Below are 17,210 nucleotides of genomic sequence, written 5' to 3'. Positions count from 1 at the left end.
CATCTAGCGTTGTGTCTAAAAGTAATATAATTGAAACGTGACAGCTCATTACACGGCGCAAGGCGGTGTCTCTCGTCAACTAATACACTGATCATATTTAAGAAGTGTCTGTAGGCCCCTCAATTATACTATATTCATTAGTCTTAAATATTCTGTTAACTGCAAAAATGTAATGGAATAATTTTCTTTTTTCTATTCAAATAGGAAATAGTTATTTTTCCTCTTTTTGTCTAAGAACCCTGACAGTCACACGTCTGCGTGTATGTTCTTGTAATCATGATACGCAATCTCTGTATAAATAGGTTTTTTTTTCTCAGAAAAAACGCAGATGCAATAGCCAAAGGGCTACTCCTAGTTACAACGTTACTTTGACTAGAAATCTAGATTGAAAGTAAAATGAGACAGGAAGCAACTATTCCCACAGATTTAAATCAGAATTCCTTCATTCTCTAGCCGGATCCAAAAGGAAAATAAAGAAAAATTAACATTAAAATCATCATCAGAAACTATGACAAACAATACAAAAGAATCACAGGCGTAACATCTAACGTCGAATCATAAATCTCAAATCAACTTTCTTTTTACCATTCAATTTTTTTTTTAATAAAAAGTTCTTTATCTAAACCAGCCACTACTCTACCATGAAACCAAGTTTATCACTACACACTCACACATTGAAATTTAGCTGTGCATGTGTAGACACACACATGGGCAGACAGACGGACGGAGAGAACACGGTTGCAAAAAGCAATTATTTTAATGAGCGTTAGCCGAAGCATGGAGGGAGTATTTTTTCATGGCATCGCATCAACAATCTCTTGGATTGTTTAACATTTATAATTTACATAATTCATAATCATCCGACTGATGAGTGTGGTCCTAATGGTGGCGGGTGGTGGAAAAAGTACACGTATACGTTTTAGGGTTAAATGTCATCTGATAAAGTAAATTGGTTATACAATATAATTGTTTATTTTGTAAATTTAAAGTACAGTATTTTAATCGAAGGAAACCCTACCTAAATGTAAATTAACTCTAAGTATTTTCCCTATTTTTCCTAGTAGTTTGTGCAATCCGCTGCAGTCTGCGAAAACATTCCTGTTTTGAGGAAACGGTAAAACATTTCGGCGGTTAAACCAGTAAGGGGCCGACGCGCAACTTTGCTTTCGTCATGAAGATGTTCTCCGGATGACAAAAGGGATATTCCCTATTTAAGATTCTTTTTAACCAAATAATCTCTACACGTGCCCATAACCCGCTCCGCTACCCTCGCCGCTCCCAACCGCACCGCACCCGAGTACCTAATCATTTTAATTGCTGACACAGTTACATCGTCTTGATGCACAGCAAACTGAATAATACCTTTGTTCGGTTTCAGAAAAAAAGTTAAGTCGACCTAGAATCTGAACAATGCTATTAGGAATCTATTAATTTTCAATCGGTGACATTGTCCTAGGTATCGAGAGGCTGTGAAAATGATGTTTTTGTCACATTGTTGTAAAGGTGTGGCGTTTTTCTTTGATGGGATTCTTCGGAATCTTTGGGTAAGACTGTGGTTCAAGGGTAGGTAGTTTATTGTTAGTTGAGAATGACCTACTCGTTTGTAATAATTATTTAATATATAGCCACGCTTATTTATTGGTATTGGTTGCATTATTTCACTCGCTTCTTTTTGCAAAAAAATGTCAGTTTTATATTTTTGATTTATTTATTTACTGACATAGATTTTGGTTCATTCAGTTCAAAATTACACCAAAAGAAATAATTAATCTGTTGCCTCGAGTCTTTACAAATAAAATTATTTCTTATCAAATTCGAAAATGTGACTCCAACAGCAAAAAAAAAGCAATCGCTTATAAGTACTATTTCCAGCCACATGCAGACGATGACACATTCAAAGTTTCCAACGAATGCTAAACAAAAGAATGTGTCATACAAATATTGTAACACGTTGTCCCATCTCCGAGCAACCCTCGAAGAACAAGTCTGATGCTAAAAAGGTTACAAACATGGAACATTGAAAAATAGATAGAAGTGCCATACACTGTTATAGTACCTATTACCTGCCACCTCGTCTTAAAGTGATATTAATGCAGTTGTAGAAGAGAGATGCTAATAGAAATACTAAGAGATTTACTAAAATAATTTTATTTTGAAGTTTTTGCGGTAAGTCCCCTGGAAGCAGTAGCATCGTTTACTTTACGCAAGAAATATAAAATAAAATTTAGAACTTGGATTTTGTGGTATAAAAATCGACGGCAGAAAGAAAAAAAATCTCTCAATTAGACATAGGTAAAATATCTATTTCCTAACCTATAAACGTCAAGGTTAATCGTCAGCCCTAATAATTCCAAACCCATACCACTTCCATTTAAGTTTCAATATTCTATGGTTACTAAAATGTAAAACAAGTGAAAAGTTGACAGTGTAACTATCAAGTGATAGAACAAAATAAGCGCTTACATTGTAGACAAAGTGTATGTATACAATAAGGCAATAACTGGCGTTAGTTAAGGCAAACACTCATTTGTATGGTCCAAGTGCATAGGCGGTAGCGGGGAGCGGTTTTGCTGATTTTATTTTATGGATAAATGTCAACGGGTTGGTAGATTAGTTGTTGAAGCCAAAGCGTAGTTTTGACAATTTTGAAATTAAGTTTTCCTCAGTGTTCTTATAGTTGAAGCGATTACGATTTGCCATGAACGAGTTTTGTTTTATATCTATTCGAATTAGATATCGATACACAACACGACATAGCCTAAAGCATGACTCTTAAACGTTTTAAAAGCCCCAGAAACACACGGATAATTTGTTTACAAAAATGAATAAAAAACAACAATCGTAAAAACAGCCAACACTATAGAATTTAATTAACCATCACTCATTTATATCTATAAATACATTATAACGATCCACAAGATACTATCACACAACAAACGAATAACAAGCAACTAATACATCATGTCACAATTATCTCAATATGTCATAACTTGGACCAAACATTATCAGGCATAAAATCTCGATAAGAATAATCGCATAAAGCATCGCGAATTCGCATACAAATTTGAATAATTAATAAACTAATTAATGGTGAAAAACAGTGGTTGTAATCATAGTGTGGGATTTGAACGTTTATAGACAGGTTTTAGGGTTCATATTACAACTTAAATAAGTTTTAGTGGGTTGCGATTCACTTTTCGTGGTTAGGTCACTTTCTGGTCACCGATTCCGCTATTTAAAATATATTGACAGTGAGTTTTCCGACCCGTACTGAATTCCTATTATTTTGCTGGCTAAATGCTTCGGAGAATGCAAATAGTGTCATTTTAATCCAATTTCCATTCATTTATCGGCAATTGTATATAGCGGAATTAGTGTCGTGATAAGGTCTTCTTTTTTTGATGTTATGAAGAAATGGATGATCAGTGGGTTCTGAAGTAGTGATAACATGAGTGTTGCTAGTTTCTTGAAGGCAATGCGATAAATTAATAGTAGATCTAATACATACTATTAAAAAAAACAGTTTTCAGTTATTTCTTAGGGGTTCGACTAGCTATATTGTCATATTGGTTATTGGTCTAAAAACATAATTTTTATTGTATCTTTTACGACTATAAATAGCAAAAAAATCTGTTTACAAAAAAAAAACAATCATCCTGTCGCGGGCGTTTAACAAACATTCAAGTCACATGCACAAAGACACCCAGACTAAGCATTCGTGGATAACACGAATACATCTTCTACACATTGATCATAACTTCCACAGCACCAAGTTACTTTATTATCCTGTTTTAAATGAACACAAAGAATAGAATATGATTCAACAAGTCCATGTACGGAATCTGCAAGCGTCTCGCGACCGCTTTTTCTTAGCTTGGACATGGAAAGTCAGCATTCCTCTAAAGAGAAATGTCATGATTTCATTATAATTATTGGGCGGTACCGTTTAGTTAATGAGTCGTACATTACGATCCGCTGTCATGATAGATGTTTGTAATAATTGATTGGTTTATAATTGATCTTGTTTTATTGCCGAGTAGGGAAATTGTTTTGTTTGCGTGATGGTTTTTTTTTTATGGGGAATTGTAGCCGTAGTTAGGTGGTACGGATTGAATACTACGTTACGAGTGCATTACTTTATCAAGTGTTTTAGTGTTTTAAGTGCCTATCTGGTCGAACTGTTTGCTTATTGCTTTGTATTAGATGAAAAATAGAGGTTAATGATGTATATATTATTTTGTTTATGAGTAGACTGAAATAAATTGCCGTTTGTGTATTTGTTACCAATAACCTAAGCACTAGTTTTCTTACTGAAGCTGCCATGAGCACCTGTATTTTATATATAATACTATATCTTTAAGTGTCTAACATATTTCATACGTAGGCATCATAGCTTACTACATGTTTAAAAAAAATGTATATTTTAAAACAGCATTCTATTTGAAAGTAAACAGTATCATAGCAACGAACCAACTCTTACATCAACTGAAATAAAATCGAAAGCTTACTCCTGAAAAATTGCAAGAAATCTATAAGTAAGAACGAGATGGAAGATCCACCCTAACCACGCCCCCTTTCTTGTTTCTTAGAGGGAAGTCTCGAGGGTCACATTGTTTGGCTCCTACCACTATAGCTTAAACTTACACTGTTGCAATTGTGCGAGTGGGATGGCACTCTACGGAATTTAGCTCTCTATCTCACTTTACCGACATCTTGCTTTAATACTTGGTAGTAGGTGCCCTGTAATGTTCAGGGGTGAATGATCGCTGAGACGTAATTGGCCTGCACGTGGTTCGGTTTTCGGGGTACGAAAATTGGGGTGTGTTTTGTGAAAAAAGGTTATTTTCGTTTTGTTCTTGGTGTTGTCTGTTTTTGTGGCTGGGTATTGTATGTCAGGTATATAACTTCAAACCTTTAAGTACGAAAGGAGTAGATATTAATGTTTACCTGCTCTTGCTAATAATTATGATTAAGATATAATAGGTATTGATTATTTATTTGTATTGTTTAGTTTTCCCAGTTCTTTTGTTATCTTGTCATTTGATAGTTATGTTTTGTGTAATAAGCTGAACCTATAATAGCAATAAGATTGCTTGCAACAAAGAACTGTGTCCTATTATTAAATACAAGGTTATTGACATCATTTGAGATATAAAATTAAAGAATAACGTTTAAATCGAATTATTTCATAATTATTATCATTTTCTATATTTCCTCAATAACATAATAACATTATTTATATATCTCTATTACAAAAAAAAATGGGAACATACGTCAAGTTAAATGTTAACATGATTCCAAGAAACATACATCATATACAGGCGTCTAGCCAACCCTTCACACGCCGTGCACTTTTGAAGTTTTATTTCCTACATCAGTCAACCCCTCTGTGCTGCGCGTGCCCTTTAAGGCCCCAACGTAATGAAAGTTCCACCAATATCGTAGATAATTACCAGACACGCAATGCCCTGTCCATTCACAATGTGATTCAGCTCGCGATTATAATATAAGATAGGTGAGTCATGTTTAGGCTTTTGAATTATTCGATTTTACGTCAAATTTGTGGGTACTTAATTAGACGATATTGTGGTTCTACTTTCTTGGATGTTAAGTCATAGATTCTGTTGATGGTTTTCGTTGTACGCCTTTTGAAGAAGTCTGTTTCGAATGAAGCTAAAAGTAAGCGAACAAATCTGTGACAAATGAAAATCAAAATAAGGCCCTCGAAAATTAACAATGTGCACAATTGTTTTTATTAATAAGTACCTACTATTTTTGATTGATAAACATACATATCAGATACCCTAAGGTATCAAACAAATAACAGCCGGGACCCACAACTTACGCGCCTTCCGAAACACGGAGTTACTCGCTATGCCATCCACGGATCGATCGTATCAAACGTAGCTTAACCTGTGATCGATCAGCTTGTGCATTTGTAGCTTAGCCACAAGTTCCTCCAAAGTTAGATACAATGATATTGGTAACTTTCTTGGTAAATATTTCCATGGTAAATTATGGTAATGGCTTGCAGTTGGCCGACATTTGAATCTATACGATTGATGGGTTATGAATTTGTATGGAGTTTGTAAATGTTTTATGAATTTCAAGTTGTAGAAAGACGGGGTGACTTTGATTTTTGTGAATTGTTTTCTAGTTGCCAAGGCTAAGGAAATTATGCTAGTCCAAATTGTTTTAGATAATATTGTTTTACCGGTGTATACATACATATTTTTTTATTATTTTAACATTACTCCCTGAAATATAATACCTTAGACATTCTGTGGATTATTTTTATAAGTTAAATATCGTAGCTTAAAGCTATTCAAATAATGTCATTTGATATTTTTTATATTAATAGCCAGCTATTCCACGTGGCTTTACGACTGCATAACATAACTAAATAAAATTTCCTTTTTATTCTTACATTTTTCTTTTAGTTAATAAAATACCAATATTATATCTCAATACAACCACGCAAAAACAACCAATCGTATATTCGAATCATTATATCATGAAACTAGAACAATATTTCAGCGACTGAATTACCGACCTTCACGATTGAAAGCCTTCCCAATGCCAAGACCCAGATTATAATGTACGTAACTAATGCAATTAATGATCAATATTAACAAAGTTATGCGAAAATGCCTGAAATTTGCGGATAATGGTGACAGGATAATTATTGGGTTAAATCTATTAAATCATTTATTAATTGATATTCGGAATGTGTGAGATTTGCGTATAGATTAAAGAATGGTAGATGCTACCGAATCTGTAGTGTTTCTATTCGATAATTTTGGAAAATATCCCCATAGTCTACTCAATTGCCCTCGTTTTTCTTGCACGATTTACCTAGTATTAATGCAATTTCGTATGGTTATTTGAGATGGACCTAACGTCTCAAGTCTTTAATCATGAGCTGACGGCGACGAGGTTGCACGGCAAACCACCGACAAAACCAATAGTGGGTCAAAACCCGTTCAATACGCATAAATTAACCGTCGCATCATTAAATGATGGAGATTTTTACAGCAAAATGTGCCCCCATATTGCTTCTATATCTATTTTCACAACTTTAAGTGTACATTAGGGATAGTAATAAACAATTTCATTGATTTACTCTTTTTGAACATTAATTTTGAGCTTTAGTAGATGGTATTAACAGTTATCAATAAATACTATGATTGATATACACGTTATACGTGTTATAACAATTGCACAAACACCATTCAAAGTTTAACCAACATAATGAACATGAAAGGTGCATAAAAGTGCAGCCAGCGTCACGCCCAGTGGCTATAGGTGACTATATAGCCAGTTTATTGCACTTGGTTACTAGGGTGCACCTCTAGTGAAATACTCTGATACTTCGATATAAAATAGAAGTCATAATGGGGTTTGTTAATCAAGAAAATGAAGTATTTTTTGTAATTATTATATTATATATTATATTGTGATTGACTTGGAGTTGGGATTTTATTTTGTTGTAAGTGGAATTTTCAGATGATTTAGGTAATTAGTATTTAAATAGGCAATATTGGATTAGTTCATTTACGGTCCGGTTAGTAGCCAAAACCGACTCTCAAGATAACAGCAAAGATAAATGAAAACAAAAAAAAGCAGTTTAAAATAACACCTTGACCAAAATTCAATATTCTTGTATTCTACAGAATATTATCTATCATCCCAAACCAAGAACGTTTAGCTCCTCAAATAAAAAACAATTTGTCTATACATTTCGAAACAGATACTTGGTACAGTCAACAAGAAAAGTGGACATATTACAATCTCAAACACACTAAATTAATATAAGGACTAAGATAGAAAGTAGTTGGAATACTAGAATACCGATATTTCAGGCACTTAAACAATTTTGTCAGTAATTATATCTTCTTATTTTTTATACCTAACACTAAAAGTAATATTAAACATCATACTATATATAAATTAATATTGTTATTAAATGGCTTGAAAATATTTTATTTACAAAGCGATTTATTTCGCCATTTCGCAAGCCTCATTTTAACCATCGACCTTTGTTGCTGACGATACACATACGTAGTAATAGCAAATAGTTTTCGTGTCCGAGGCCAAATGTGCTCGTATCACGGAAGACACGGTACACTGCGGTCAGCTGATAGGGGTTCGATTCCCGGGATAATCATTAGGGTGTTTACCTCTGGATTTGGAAGCTTTGTGTTGAATTTTCTATAAGGAAATGGGACTTTTGTAGTCTGGCTTGTTATTGTTAGAAATGTGTTTTCAGTAGTTTTTACTTAAAGTGATATATTGTCTAGTTAAAGATATTTAAGTTTCACATGGCAGTGTAAGTTTCCGAGGCCAAGTATTTTGTTCGTGATGTATCGCCTTATAAACTCTCACACATACTGTCAGTTCCTAATGTCACAGAATATTGAAGATTCGTGTTATATCATGAACGAACATTTACTTACGCATCGTTCGAAGCTAAATTCGTCAAATATTCGAAACTTGATTCAAGAATTTAAATATCATCAATAAATGAAATTTTAATTATAAATGGACAATACAGCCCATTCAAATCTAATGCTGGACGTAAGCATTCCTCAGGTGAATAAAACACAGCTTGAAATAGGACAATATCTCATTAAAAACAAAGTTGGTAATTATGTAAATTCGCCAATGTACACATCTACCGTTAGGCCATAGATACCCAATAAAGATAATTAGATTATTATTATTGGTAAATAAATTATGTCAGACATTTAGTGCTCAATAAATGTACGTACTCTCAGAGTAACACATACCTACGCTCAGATGAAAGTTTATTAACAATCTCTTTTTATCCATTTCCAACGCTTGGTTGACCAAGCTCTTAAAAGATAAGCCTCAGAACTATTCAACTCAGTATTAAAAGAACACACACATAGAGAAATGTAATAAACGGATGCACACATGCATAAATCCTTTACGATGATATTCGAGCAAAAAAATAATAGTAAATGGAGTTAATTGATCCTCTATCAAATGATAATCAGTTTCGCTTGGTTTTCGATGAACAAACAAGTTAACGATTTTTGGTATCATTTGTTTGGAATTTAAGAGCATGATGCTTACTAAGAAGTACAAATTAACTTAAATTAAGATTATAATTGGGGATACACGGTTCGTGTTCATTTTTGTATTAAGCCAACCAAAAACTGGCTTTCATGGGACCAATTAACCTTCAAATTTAAGGCATGACACTTGACCATTCGAAATCTCATCCGTTAGTACTCAAATTAGGTCATCAGGGATATTGCCTTCACCTTTCTTCACCTTCTAATTAATTTTGAAATCCTCAACTCCTCACTCCCCACAAACAAACACAACTCCAACAGCCTCTCATCATCATCGACCTTTCTCAACATCAGAAACTGTCACGCAAACATCCCATCGAGCCCATGATTAAAAATCAGCAAACCTCACGCTATCCATTGAGACATAGTGTTATCAGTACAGTTGTACGTTGGTTGCGTGTTTTGAACACGTGTTGGTTACATAACACGCAATGAAAGCACGCGAGACGGGCACGCATTTGACTGTGGAAGCTTGGACAAGCTTGGAGATTGCTGCAGTTGTTTGTTTACTTTGGTAATGGTGCTAGATGATGGGAAAGAGAAAGTGCAGTTGGATCCTCAATGGATTTTGGGCAACACGTCTACGCATCTTTTGTGTGAAAGGTTTTTGGTATGTGGACAAGGATACGGACTTTAAAAGAGACTGCGACCCATGAGTTTGTTTCGACATTTCTTCTCAGAGAAGTCGGAGAGGAAATGTCGACTCTAGCGTTCTCAAAAAAGACATGTAAAAGTGATGATATATGCTACTTGCAGAATAAATGATTTCATTTCATATTCAATGCCGTCGGTTTCTAACACCTCCGGATAAGTTCTCTTCGTATATCAGAAGACGTACATCTAGGCTTGCTTTCTGGGATTGGGTATTTTAGATTTTATTCTAGAACACAGTTTCCTCAAATTCTTGACAGGGGGTTTTGCGTGCTATCACCATGATGTAGATGCATAAAATTAAAAATACTTACTTACTTTTAAATTTCTGAATTATAAAAAAATACTAATTAAATTTTGTTTTTTATGGCTAATATACAAATGGTATCAATACTATTATAGCCAAGGACCAACACGTTTTGCTCTTTAAAATTGCACAAAACTTTCAAGTATCAAGATGCATCGGTTGCAAAAACATTTTGAGGGCATGTATTTAAATCCCTGCCGATCAGGCATTAACCTCTGAAAATCGGCTAAACTCTATAATAAGTGCAAATGCTCGATGTCTTAGACGGCAGCTAATTTTAGTATAACGTTCGATTCCCGACCGATTTGCATACCTCATTGTTGGTTGCAAACCATAATTTTTGATACGAAAAAAATATACGGAACCGTGTAATGAATGGTTTGATGTGGGTATTAAAGATTTCTTATGCTTTCTAATTTTGTTATCGGTTTTAGGGTTCATTGGATTTGCTGCATATGCACTAGATTAATTAAACGATAAAATGAAAACAGTCGAACTAAGATTTCTAATAGATTGCTTGTTATTACATACCTATATATCTAGTAAAGGTATTGGAAAAATGTGTAATGGTACAATTTATATCGCAATTTACTTGGTCATACGTTTGAAAGGATAACAATGTCTCATGGATAATCCTAAACATAATGTTTCTAGAAAAATATCAAAATGAACGCTGGCTTACAAAAAAAACATAATTCAATTTTCAACCGACATCTCCTATAAAATTAATTAATCAACCTTCCTACATTTTCTCAACACACCTCCGGGCTCACAAAAGAAAAAAAATCAATAATCAAATAGACTTGATTTTATAAATAGATAACACAAACAGCTAGAGGCACCAATTAATTATCAATATTTATGATGGTCACATTAATTTATAGACAAAAAAAAAATATTCCGCACTTGTAGAGTTTTGGCCCGCGGGACTGTCTGGCTAAACACACAGACTTGATATATGTCTCAATTACTGCCTCGGTATGCGCAAGCGCAGTGGGGGTTAGTATTCAATATAGCTTGGAATTATCTCGCTCTTTTATCCTTATGAGATGAGCAGAAATCGAGGCTCATTAGTTTTAAAATTACGGTAACGGGAATAAAGATGTCGGATATTTTTCTCGTATTGGCGTTGTGGAGGAATTGGTATTGTATGTAGTATTTATTGTTTTACTACATGATTAAATTTATATCATTGAATAAAGCTGAACTGTTCCAAAAACACGCATTTGACTCATTATACACTGTGTCGAGAATATAAGCTGAGCTGAGCGCGTCTGTTGGCGTATAGTGAGCAAAAGACACTGCAGATTGGTTAGTTATAGTAAAAGTAGATGATTCCATAAAGAAAGATAATACTTATGAACTATTGGGCGATAAAGTGATTCAAAAGTATGTGAACCGAAGTACTTGCTGGCCCAGAACAATCGAACAAAACAGTTCTGAAGGGAACTCCGATTTTGAGTATTGGATTTGTCTGCTTTTGCTATTGCTATTGCTATTATTATTATTTTTATTGCTATTGCTATTATTATTGTTTAGTTTTTAAACAACACAAAAGGTAATAAATAATTTTAATGTATATTAATTTAAATCGAATGTAAAGTCCGTGTTTTCAAGCAACTGTAATAGACTTGGCAGATTCCATCGAGATGGTGATGATGCTATGAATAAAGGACATGCCCCAGATTATTCTTAAAACTTTAAAAATAAAATTAAATGTGTTAATTTCTCGAAAAGAAATAAAACGACTAATCCAAAGATTCTCATGAAAGGATTTGATACAGCCGTGTCTGCTGAATACTATAACATGTTTAATTGACCAAGAATCGAATTTTGGACATCGAAACTCAACGTACAAGTAAACTGACACTAAAACAGTAGCTTATTTACACTTTTTAATAATCCACTCCCCCATTGGAAAAGCAACCTTAAGACACTAACATAAAACACAAAACGCTTTGAAGAAGTTACAAAGATTATGCCAAAGGAAATTGTACCTCAAAATTTTAAGGATAAGCTTGATTTTTGATTACAATAAAAATTCTTGAGGTGTAAAGTATAGAGTTACAAAACCAAAGAGTTTTCCATTCCATTAATCAGTAAACATCAGTCCGTCAAATCGTATCAAGGCATTTAATAAGACGAAAGGACGTGATTTCGCGAACGATGAACTATATTCACGCTAATACCGGTTGTCGTTATGCAGGATTTGTACTATGCGAGGAGAATATAAAAGAAGACGGTGGTTTTGGGAATAAAGGGATGATTTTGATCATTCATGGTAAGAATCTGCTTGAGCGGGCTCCGGAAAAAGAAGTAGAAATGAAGTGAAAAAAGGCAATTCAGGATAAGTGGTTTCAAAAAAAAATAAATTCATTGGCCACATTTTTTTTGTCAAATGAGATATAAAAAGGTTAAGAAAGCTTTAATAAGAAAATGAAGTATAATAAATATATAATATTAAAAATGAAATGAAATATAATATTTTTGTATTAGGTAAAAAATGTGGAAAAAAAAGTTGCACCTGCCAAAACTTGTGGGAGGTGTCTTTGAAAATGGTAAATAAAAATAAGGTCCAAAGACGCAAACGACATTTGTAACATAACTGAAAAATAACATTATTAAAACATGGAACAACTTAAACATGCTACAAAATGTAAAATTTCTACCAAGAAGACTTAGAAACAAACTCAAACTACCCCATATTCCTAAAAGCTTGAACATAAATACGGCAGAAACTAAAAAACAACAGCTGTTCATTTAAAAGCCATTTTAACGAAGGCTCGCGGTGTGGACAATCGGGCCAGAACAGAGAAACACGTGGAGTCGCCCGGTTATCGCGAAATTCCTTCATCGTACGTCAAACTGTTAGCCGCTGGTTCACCAGAGGATTGGACAGGGAAACCGTAGAGACATACTTTGAGGATAAATTGTTATATTTTAAGCAGTTATGTTCTTTTTGGTTTTTGAGTTTTGAGTTTGAGTTATGCCTCCTCTATAGTATGAATGCTAGCAGTTATTAAAAAAAAATACTTTTAAATATCTCCTAGTCTACATTCTCCAATGCATTGGTAAGTTTTTTTAATTTTATTTTCGAACAAATCTATGCAGTAAAACTGTGGCATGTATGTTTAGTCATAAATGGGTCCGAATTATTGCCTCCAACGTAACTTTCAAGCAGTAATTATTTTCATTAAAAGATTTAATAAATAAAGCAAATCACGGAGGCTATATCCTGCAAATACGGTCTCCATGACACCATCAACAAAAAAAAACACAAACAACATTAACGTCTCCACTCCACTCCTTGTTCTAAAACCAAAAGATAAGAGGCCGTCCGGAGATAGCGGAGTACAATACTTATCCAATTAAATTAGCCGACTGCTGCGAGAGGTGTAATGAGTTAAACCTTATTTATAAGCCCCGTCCACACCGGAATTTCTGTTGACATTTAAACTGCTACTTAAAACTTAAGGGTTTTATTGATATCACACTTTACTTGAATAAATAAATTTAGGTATTAATTCTTGACCTCTTTTAAACTTTTAATAGCAATCGTTACTTATATAACAATCAATTGACCCAGACAATCGTCCACTGCTGGACATAACCCTTGAGCCTGGATGATACTGGAAGTCTTCTAATTTATTTATATGTATGGAGGTTTTGCTATTCCGTCACGCAAAACCACTAGACAGATTTGGACATCATTTGGTTTGGTTGCAGTTAATAACCTGGATTAATAAATGGGATAGCTTTTAGCTCAAGTTTGTTTTGATGGGATCGTTTTCCATTTACAAAGAGCGGAGCTGCTGGCAATAGCCAGTTATCCATGTTTGCTTTTGATATAACAATTGGCAAAGAGTAGTTCCTGCATACAAGTCGCCAACGAACTGAAACGATTAGAAAAGTCACTTGTCAAAAAAGACTGTCATTAACGTACTTTTAAAGATTTTTCTATACTTAATACTAAACTTTGGGAGAGCATACTATTAAAACCAAGATTTTTCAACGAACGAACGAAAATTTTTGAACTATTTCGATTCTTCACTGGATCTATGAAATTGTATTCATTATATAGGAGTGCCGTAATAGGGATGATGACAATTTTTTTTTGCAGTGTCCGTCTTGTAGTTTTTTGTATAATAATGGATACGTATTTTTTTATTTGTCCCGCAAACATAAATTGTCCAAATTACAGTGAACGAAACTTACGCGTGACGTCACGATTGAGTATAAATTTTACTCTATCGTTACGTCACAAGCCCTCTCTCCTAGACTTTAAAGCAGTTAATCTTTGTCAATTCTAGTTTTTCTGAAAAAGGAAAAAATACGTGTCTCATACTTTTCAATTATCTAACTGAGGGACTAATGAGATTTATTCTTTTTATACCCAGTCATCATCCCTATTGTATAAGATATAAATAATGTAAAGTACAATAATAGAGGTTATAAAAACAATAGCACGGCGTAGAATTTCTATAATCATGTTTTACATTTTAGTTAAGCTGGAATAGGAAATTAGATTCCTTAGAAGGACTTCAATTAAAGTTTATTCAGTGTTGTTTTGTATTTAAATTACTTGTTGAATGAGCCCGGTGCGTTTAAATAAATAAATAGAACATAATATTGTTGAAACAAGCTTAAAAGAGACATTTTATAGGATAAATGTTTGTGCGAATGGTACTAGTTATTGCCACTAAACATCACTTTTAATCACTGGACAAGGAATATCTTTTAACCTTTTAATGATGTTTTTCAAGATATTTAAGAAAAAATCGTGAAAAATGTATTTAGAACAATATATATATATATTTAGCTAAACATAGCTACAGAAAGTATTATCATCTGTTTAAACCTGTTTTGTTTTGTAAATTCGATTCACAATTCTTGCTTATGCTGATATAGTTAAATACAGAGTAAGCTAAAGTAAACGAGGCTTGAAAAATTAAGGGCAAAAGTTGTCTTAGGCAAAAACACTATTTATGAATAAGTTCACCTAGATAAAATAACCAAATGTAAAAAAAAAAGTTAAAATCTTCAATTGCATTCAACGTATTCGTTTCTGACTAAAAGAGCAAAATTACATCTCTCTCTCATCTGTCTATCCATAATAGTTAAGGACTATTACCCAAAACATGACTCTACATGAAAGTCAGTCATTGACCGGCTAGTATAATTATAACCATTAAGTCTGACTGTCACAAAGCAGTTATAATGAGTTTGATTAAAGTTTATTCAGTTTCTGGGAAGCGGTCCAATGCTTGATTCAAAGTTATGTTACCTTAGAGATACATGCAGAAGTGTTAAAAAGTTGAAAAATATTTTTTGATGTGCAAAATTAAAAAAAAGTCGGTATTGTATCTGTGTCATATTGATACGGGAGGCCTATGCCCAGCAGTGGACTAATATGGGCTGATGATCATGGTGATGATGATGATGAATCTGTGTCACACAATAAACCATTCAGATGAGGTATGTTTATATTTGTTTTGTCAGTAGAATGAATTTGTATAAATCTATTTCACTTGATATTCTTATAACAATGCAGCTTTTTGTATTGATCCGAAACAAGAACACATCTTTAAGAGCGGATAAATTATAAACTGAAGGAATATTGACGTATATTAAGACGAACGGATTTCGTGTAAAAATAAAGTTCATAAAATTCTTAGCTTAGACTTGAAACCATATCAAAAATTGCTTTTCAATTAGAAGCTAGACAATTTTATTAACATTATGGTTAAATTACTAGTTTTTTTTGAAACTATACCTAATTTCAAACACCACCAAAAGCAGTACTTCTGTTTTGTTCCTTCATGGTTTCAATTTGTCTACTGGGCATTGTCAGAATCTTGATTGCAAGATTTGATTCTGAAACCATCAATTATTTTGTTAAAGCAATTATATCGTTTTTTGGTAGTTTTGATAAAGAATATCTTTTAATTGAAATTTACCGGCGACATAACATATAGTAGCATTATAGTTATTAATGTTATTATAATAACTGTTGTAAGGAAAATTCATAATTCTTTAAAACAACTGTTCATTCAGACGTATTTGTCAAATCACTTGGAGAGTTTTAGTTTTTCAGTTTGACTCTCCGTAACCGCGTCAGATTTTGATTAAGGACTTTGGTTGGTTCTGAAATTGGTCAGTCGATAAACTGTTCTTACAGGAATCGTTCCTTGCACATTTCTTCTTAATTCTCACCTTATGTGAATTTGAGATGTTTAATATGATCATAAAAACATGACCGTTGTCGAAGTATCAGGGAAATATACTCGACAATATACGTGGTTTCACTAATACATGGAGAATAGATTTTAGCTAAGCTGGTCAATTTGTATATCCCCTACGAAAGTAAGTTACACATAATTATTATTTTCTGTATCTTAATAAAAAAATACCATACATTTCTGCCCATATCCACTGTTAAAGGCGTAATGGTACCTTAAGTGGTTGGATTATATCTAAATTATCCAATTAGTATTAAAACATAATAAAATCTAACAACCTTTATAACTGCCAAAATACCACACACAAACACACATACAATTATCATACAAATACATTCACAGAATCGTTTATATATTCACGTTTCTGTTTATGTAAATGTACGTATGTGTTGCAGGATTTGTATGTGTTTGTATGAGATTTGTGTGTATGGGTTTTTTGTATGTGTACGCGCGGACAATGATAGTAATTACATAATGATAAGTCATTTAAACGCTGCCCTGCGGTGCGGGTGTAGTGGACTTAATATTGATGTATGGTTAGCAAAAAAATTGGATGAAACTAGGTGTTATTATGTGTGAAATTTTGTATGACTTGCAGATTTTGTATGTGTGATTCATGGTTTAATTGCAACGATATTGTAATCTGAAAATGTTATTGTTTTTTTTTTCTGGACGGAATTGTTTTCGTCATCTTAAAAGTCTATTTCGTTTGTATAGATTGGTGCTATAATTTGTTAATAAGTACATTACTGGCCATTACCATACCATATCTATTATTATTATTTATTAAAAATGACTTACTAAAAGTGTCGAAAATAAATTGTCACAATCAATTTAAAAGCAACAGATACTCTAATCAAAAATAATCATCATATAATATATTTTATTAAAAGCTACCGACAATAGCTCACA

At 33.2% G+C, this 17,210-nt stretch overlaps 1 protein-coding gene across 1 annotated transcript in view; it reads right to left on the bottom strand.

Moving 5' to 3' along the window:
- The window catches only part of LOC113499241 (aryl hydrocarbon receptor), a 113,135-nt gene that overhangs the window by 73,238 nt on the left and 22,687 nt on the right, over positions 1 to 17,210 (bottom strand). The window lies entirely within an intron of this gene.

This window comes from Trichoplusia ni, chromosome 12, assembly GCF_003590095.1.
Source record: "Trichoplusia ni isolate ovarian cell line Hi5 chromosome 12, tn1, whole genome shotgun sequence".
NCBI classification, from domain to species: Eukaryota; Metazoa; Arthropoda; class Insecta; order Lepidoptera; family Noctuidae; genus Trichoplusia; species Trichoplusia ni.
Note: the sequence above shows the minus strand (reverse complement) of the source record. Positions and strands in the feature narration are given on the sequence as shown.